Genomic DNA, 7,971 nt, shown 5'->3' with positions numbered 1-7,971 from the left:
TTATTATAATAAGTGCATAAGATAAGGGTACAAATTCCACCTTGAGGTTCCCATAGACTGTAAGGATTAGAAAAGAAAATAGCACTCTGAAATTCAGAATAAGAACCAACGCATAATGAATGAAGGCAGCAATCTGCAGCAATATCAAAGAGCACTGGCTTTTTTTTGCAAGGTTCTGTCCAGGGTTTGCACCTTCCCTGGAGCCCTCTAGGTTCCTATGTTCCCTGCATTACAGCATCAATGTGTGTCCAGGTCTCTGGCTCATGGGTAAGCTGAATACAAGGTATCTTTCCCAGGAGGCTCTAAGTTCTTTTGAGATAGAGATCTGTTTATTTCTCTTTGAATACCTGATGTCTCTAAAATAGTAATTTACATACAGTAGACATATACATAAAAATATACTTGCTTTAAAAAAAAATGTGAGGTGATTACTCCTATTTTTAGTAATGTTGGTATAGGTAATTGGTACCAACCTGGCAATTGGAAACAACTAATAAGGTTGGACAAAATATTAAAAACAGCAAAGAGCAAGCGAGATTATGAGAACTACTGTACCAACATCCAGGCAGGGGCTGAGATCCCCAGAGGTAAGTCCCGCATAAATTCTCTCTGTGCAACAGCATCAAAACTGTTTACTGATCTGAAAAAGTAGCCAAGAAGCTGAACTGCATGTTTTCCAACTTTATGGGGCTGTGAGGAAAAAGTTGCTGCCTTACTTTAACCCAGCTGCAAGTCATCAAGTAGTCCTGAAATAGGATTAAGGAGGTCCTGTAATGCTAATATCCCCAGACACCTGGCAAAAGAAAAAGAAATTTTTTTTCTGGAGTAATACAGCATCATCCCAGGCCCCAAACTGTCTACAAATAGTTTTTCAAATACACTATCCAGCATAGAGATAATCAGGCTCATGAGGTGACTTGATAGAACAAGGACCAACAGGAAGAGCAAGCTACAGAAATAGCTCCACAGGGCTCCCAAATATTAGAATCAGACACAGGCTATAAAGCAATTCTGCTTGCTATATTCAAGAAGATAAAAACTGAGCCTGACTATTTTGGCAGGAAAGTGGAAATTATATTTTAAAAGCTATGAAATTAAAAAAAAAATCAATAGGAATTTTAGAACTAGAAGAATATATCACGATCAAAAGTAAAAACTCAGTGGAAGGGTCGAACAGGAAATTTAACACAGCTAAAAAGAGAATTAGTAAAATGGAAGTTCTATGTTCTGTGTGTGGTATAGGAATTTGTGAGGGATGTCTCGTTTATCCTCCAAAAGTAAACTTCTTTTATAGTGTGTTTTCGCCTGACTTTGTTAAATTGCAAACACCTTGTTCTTACAAAAGGTCATAAACATGTTTATGTGAAACTTGTTTTGAACATGATAGTCTTGAGAAAACTCTTTTAAAAAAGGAATTAATGTAACAAAGTGGTTTGTGCTCTAGTTACCATCTTGCGTCCCTGTGTGTGTGTGTGCTTATTCTCAGTCGGTCTGCCCAAGACCCCCTGAGCACCAATCCTAGTCCCTCGTGTGGACCCATTCCCTCTCCAACAAGATGAAAGAAACTACCATGAACCGGGATAAACTCACCAAACTGCAGACACAGGTGTGCCTTTGTGGGAAAGGAACTGTTCACAGAAAGGTGGTTCACAGAACAGCTACAGCAGATGATAAAAACAACTTCAGTTCTCCTTAAAGAAGTTAAGGGTAAACAATATCTCTGGTATTGAAGAGGTGAATATGTTCACAAACGAAGGAACAGAAATCCACTTTAACAATCCTAAAGTTCAGGCGTCTCTGGCAGCAAACATTTTCACCACTGCAGGTAGTGTTGAGACAAAGCAGCGGACAGAGTCCTACCAGCATCTTAAACCAGCTTGGTACAGACAGTTTGACTAGTTTAAAGAGACTGGCTAAAGCTCTACCCAATCTGTGGATGGACAAGCACCACTTGCTACCAGAGAGGATGACGATGACGAATTTCCAGATCTTGTGGAGAATTTTGATGAGGCTTCCAAGAATGAAGCAAACTGAATTGAATTAACTTCCGAAGCAGATAAAACTTGAAGAAATTACTGTGAGCTACCATTTTATATTACGACAGCTTTTTAAAATTTTGTTTGTGAATTTGATAAAATCTTGATCTCTCTAAAATTTTTTAAGCCCAAGCCCTTGGACACTACAGCTCTTGGACACTCAGTTTTTGATTATATATAAATCATTCTTTGTAGCTAATTAAGGTGAAGAAACCTGGCAATAAACTTTGAAACAAAGGTTAATAAAATTCTTTGCCTAGTATACAGTGTTATTTTTTATTTCATTGACACCAATTTGTACACAGAAAGCAAAGGCGTTTGTAGAAAGCTAATCATGTTATGTAATATAGCTGATAATCTCTGGAATTTGATTAAATATTTAACATGATAGTAAAATGTAAAAAAAGAAAAGTGGTTTGCATTTGAGATAAAGCCTAAGGAAACAAACAAAAAAAATCTGTGCTATTACTACTCCTGGTTAATATAACCTCTAAACTCCTAGTAGAAATTTTAGCATAAATCCTCAGCCCACCCTAATGCTACTAGGCACTGAGCAATGATCTCCCGCATCTCTCTGGAGAACATTTAACTGGGTATTTTTCAGGCCACAAGACACAGACTACTCCAACCTCATGCCTGGAGGAAGGAAGTATTGCTAGCAGAGGCCATTAATGCACCAGTCGAGAGTCAGCAGTGGCTGAAGGAGAAGACAGTGATTCTAATAAGTTCATATGTGCCTGCCTGATACTCCATTCCTCATCCCACTGACTTGCTTCCTTCTTAGGTGAAGGGGTGTGTGTGTGTGTGTGTGTGTGTGTGTGTGTGTGTGTGTAGTAATTTCCCTCATAAGTTTTTATAGTTAACCTTGAGTTAATACTCAGAATAAAACAAATGAGTGAAGTATGAAGAGACAAAAGAACAGAAAATATAGTAGAATAGCTAGGATAAATTATTTGGAAAAAAATATCTAATGTAGCTGTAATCAGAGTTTCAGAAAGGGAGGAGAGAAGGAATGAGGCACAAGCAATATTTGAGTAAACAAGCTAAAAATTTTTCAAAGTCAATGAAATACATCAACCTACAAATTCAAGGAGCCAAATAAATTTCAAGCAGGATAAATGAAAAGAAATCCATACCTACTATAGAAACCCCCCAAACAAGGAATTTTAAAAGTAGCCAAAGAAAAGCAAAAGATGGTTTTTAAAAGTGCAAGGTTTGCTGACTTTTCAGCTGTAGCAATGGAAGCCAGGAGTAGTAGAATTATATCTTTGATATATTGGAAGGAAAGCTAAACAACACACCAGTAAACTCGTCGACCTAGACCCAGCGAAAAAATGCTGTATTAAAGGGTATTCTAGGGTGTTCTTCAGGCAGAAGAAAAATTGTCCCAGAGAGGAAATTGGGGATAAAAGAAGGAATAAAAATGTCAAATGCGAAGGTAAATCCAAATGAACTTTGACTTTATAAAATAATGTGTTGTTTGGCTTATAGTATATAGAGAAGGAAAATTTAAATGATAAAAGCATGGAAAAAATGTAAATATTCTAAATTCCTTGATTTTTATAAGAGAGGAGTAAAGGTAATAATTCCTATTTGATGATGGTAAATCAAAGTTGCATATTATAATTTTTAGGATATAATAACTAAAAACAATGGTAAAGCTTGAATAATTATCAAACTAACAGAGAAACAAAATTAAATGTAAAAAATTCAACCAACTAAACCAAACAATAAAGAAATAAAAAGAAAAAGACTGGGTGAACAGAAAGTCCATCATGGTAAGATGGTAAAATCAATAATTACATTAGCAATAAGAGGGTCAACTACTTCAGCTAAAAGACAAAGATTATCACACTGGTTAGAAACAAAATATGACATATGCTAAGACATATCTAAACAAGAGACATATCTAAAACATAGGAATAAAGAAAGACTAAACGGAAAATTATGAAAAATTATATACCATTGAAATACTATTAAGACAACTGGCGCAGCAATCCTAATTAAAAAAAAAAAAACCCAAAAAACTAACACAAAACCACACTTTAAAATAAAAAGCATCAGTAGAATAAAGAAGGTAATTCTCAATAATAAAAGATTATTCGGAATTTGTATGAACCTAATAACATGATAGAGTATAAGTGGACAGAATTATATATAGAAATAGACAAGTCTATATTTATCGTGGGATATGATGATGCACTTTTTTCAGTAATTAATGGAACAAGTAGACAAGAAATCAATAACATTGCAGAAGATTTGAAACGACATAGTTAACAAATTTGAATTTATGGACATAATGTAGAACAGTGTACCCAACAGCTGAAGAATACATTATTAAAAAAAAAATACTATCCACTTTAAAATTTGACTGTATGCTGAGCCAAAATACAAGTTCCAACAAATTTTAAAGGATTGATATAAAGCAGATAATGTTCTCTAACTACTTTGTAAATAGGCTAAGAATCAATAAAAATACAATTGTAAAATCTCTATATTTTGAAAATTACACTTTTGAGTAATGTGTTCCAAAATGTCCTTCTAAATAATGCATGGTCTCAGAAGAAATGAAAATGGAATTAGAAATTATTTTGAACTAAATTACATATAATAAAAAATACAACACAACAAAATTTATGGAATAAAGCTAAAGTAGTGCTTGAAGGGAAATTTATAGCCTTAATTGTATATTTTAGTGATGAAAAAAGGCTGAAATAAATGAGCTAAGCATTTATTTCAAAAAATTAGGAATAAAAATAGAAAAACCCAACGAAAGTATAAATAAATATAAAAGAAAACACATGACTGAGAGAAAAAACTGAAAAGACTAATAAAATTACTAAATCTTCAGTGAGGATAATTGTTTTTAAAAAAGAGAAGGCACAAATAGCAAGTATAAGAAATGAAAAGGGATTTTACCACAAAAATCAGGATATTATGAACAACTTTATGCCAATAAATTTGAGAATTTAGATGAAATGTAAAGATTCACAGAAAAACACACCTGGCACAAAAAGAAATAGAAAATCTTAGTCTTATAACTATTAAAGAAATTAAATCTGTATTTTAAAACCTCTAATGATAAAAATTCAGGACCCAAAAGGCTTCACTGGGAAATCCTACCAAATGTTGAAGAAAAAATGCTTACTTAACATATCTCTTCTAGAAAGTAGAAAAAGATTCACCAACTAATTTTGGTAGGCTAGCATAACTTTAATACCAACACCCAACAAAAATAGTACTAGAAAGAGAAGACACAGATCAATTTCATTTATAAATACAGATGTAAAACTCTTAAAATAAGTTAAATCAAGCAATATATTAAAAGATAACACACAACGATCAAATTGGATTTTTCCTAGAAGTGTATATTGATTTAATGCCAGGAAATCAATTAATAGAACCCACCACATTAATACTTCAAAAGAGAAAATTCATGATCATCTCAAGCTTGCAGGAAAAGCACTTGATAAAACTCGATATCCGTACACAATAAAAACTCATAGGGAAGAATGAAACTTCTTGAATCTAATAAAGGATGTCAATTAAAAAGCTACAGCAAATATCATACTTTGTAAAAATTTGAAAGCTTTCAGTTTGAGATTGTGGATGAGATAATGAAGCTCACTGCTATTATTTCTTTTCAGCATTGTATTGGATAGAGGCTTTAGCCAGTATAGTAGGCAAGAAAAAGATATAAGAAGTGTAAGGATTGGAAAGGGAAAATACCTAAGACAGTCATTATTCTCAGATAAGGATTCTATATGAAAAAAATCCAAAAGACTACTGATAAACATTAAAAATAATAAAAAAATTTTAGCAAGGTTACTGGGTATAGAGTCAATACATAAAAATCAAGAGAATCCCAGTAGTAAACAAAAAAATAAAATTAAAAGATATCATCTACAATAGCTTAAACAAATCAATGCCAAAAGAATAAAATTAGAAGATATGCAAAGACCTCTAAATAGAAAACTAAAAACATTTAGTGCAAGAAATTTCGAAAGTAATAAATAAATGGAGAGATATAATATGTCCATAAATAAGATTCGATAATGTAAGTATATCAATTGTCAAACTGGTCTGCAGATCCAATGCAATCGTCATCAAATCTCAAAGGTTTTAAAAAATAGAACTTGACAAATGAATTCCAAAAAATGGAAACGATTCAAAAGTCTACCAACAGAAGACTGTATAAATAGATTGTGATATATCCAGAGGATAGAATGAAAATGAGTTAACAACGTGCAACAACGTGAATGACTCTTGAGAAGAAGCCAGGCACACACACACACACACACACACACACACACACACACGCAGCCATAGGATTTAGAAATGCATATTTTGGTGAAAAATTGTAGGCAAACACAAGAAAGTGATTAAATAAAAAGTCAGGTGAAAGTGGAGAAGATTTGTGACAGGAAAGGACGGGAAAGAAATGAGTTTTGAAATGTTGGCAATGTTCCATTTCTTGACTCGGGTAGTAGTTGCACAAGTATTAGCTTTATGATTAGCCATTGAGTAGTATTTTTTTGTTTTGTTCACTTTTCTGTGTGAGTGTCATTTCACAGAGATTTTGGAAAGATATAGAATATTTTATACACTTAGAATCGAGGTGTCTTAAGTCTCTGTTGGAGAGAAAAAATGAAAGTGAATGTAAAACAAGCAGTTGTTTAATGTGACAAAGGCCATAAGGGAAGGTAGTGGCCTGGACTGAGTCTAGGAAAAAGATTTCCAAAAGCTAAGAATTTGCTATTGTTTACTCGGCATTAACAATGACCTAGGGACACTGTGATTGGCACAGAATCAACAGCCAGGAACAGGGATGACTCCACGTTCCACCTCAGCCTGGACAAAACAAAAATAACATTACCCAGCTCTCTGTGCTCTGCCTCTGGGCATGCTAGGAAGCCTTCTCTTGACTAATTTGGTTTCTTAAGTATTTAGAGACTGAAGCAGGGAGTAAATTCCTTGAATAAAAAGCATGGATATTCAGATTTCAGGAAAGGCATATTTCCATTCTAAATTAATAAAATGCCACTCTAATCTAATCATTTAGTCCCTGCAGGCTTGTTCAATATGTATGATGCAGTTTCTTAGGAAATTACCACCTTTGAGTGATCTGATAAAATTGAGTTCTTACACCTGTATAACAGAAGCTCAGACTTTGGTCCCAGATTTTCCCATCAAATATACATACCAAGAGACCCAGGCGGAACTCTTAGCCAGGTTATCTTATCTCATCTCATTAACACTGGCTGGTTAGTATAGAGGGAATATTTGAGGACAGGACCCTATCTGGGGAGAATCTTGAACTTGAAAGTAACCTCTGTGGGGAGGACTTCCCTAACCCTTACATTTTATTTAAGGAAGAAGTAGGGCTCTATAATAAAAACATTATAAAAAATTTTCTAGCAAGAGAATGATAACAAATAAAATCTAGCAATATATTCAAAGGATCATGACCGTGTGAGGTTTATCCCAGAAATATAAGGCTAATTCTATATTTGAAAATCAATTAATGTTAAATCAATAGTTTTAGAGAGAAAAATCATATGATCATCTCAATACTGTAGATGCAGAGAAAGCATCTGACCAAATTCAACATCTATTCATGAGAAAAATTTTCAGCAAACTAAGAATAGAGGGGAACTTCTTCAAAATGGTAAAAAGTATCTATGAAAAACCTACCATGGATATTAAACTTAATGATGAAAGACTGAATCTTTTCTTCCTACAACTGGGAGCAGGATGAAGATGTTCACTTTAACTACTAGCCAGTGCTGTACAGGAGGCCCTAGCCATTACGATATACATAAAAAATAAATAAAATCCATTCAGTTTCTCCCAATGTAACATCTTATATAACATACAAAAACCAGGAAACTGACAGCGGTGTACTGTTGGTAAACTGATTTTTGACAAAGGTGCC

General features: G+C 33.7%; 1 pseudogene; it reads left to right on the top strand.

Moving 5' to 3' along the window:
- The first annotated feature begins 1,570 nt into the window (after positions 1-1,570).
- On the top strand, positions 1,571-2,034 carry LOC107521674 (annotated as a pseudogene).
- The last annotated feature ends 5,937 nt before the right edge of the window (positions 2,035-7,971 follow it).

Source organism: Rousettus aegyptiacus, unplaced genomic scaffold, assembly GCF_014176215.1.
Source record: "Rousettus aegyptiacus isolate mRouAeg1 unplaced genomic scaffold, mRouAeg1.p scaffold_m13_p_8, whole genome shotgun sequence".
In the NCBI taxonomy this organism is placed as follows: domain Eukaryota; kingdom Metazoa; phylum Chordata; class Mammalia; order Chiroptera; family Pteropodidae; genus Rousettus; species Rousettus aegyptiacus.
The sequence above is the reverse complement of the archived record's forward strand: the minus strand, read 5'-3'. Positions and strand labels throughout refer to the sequence as shown.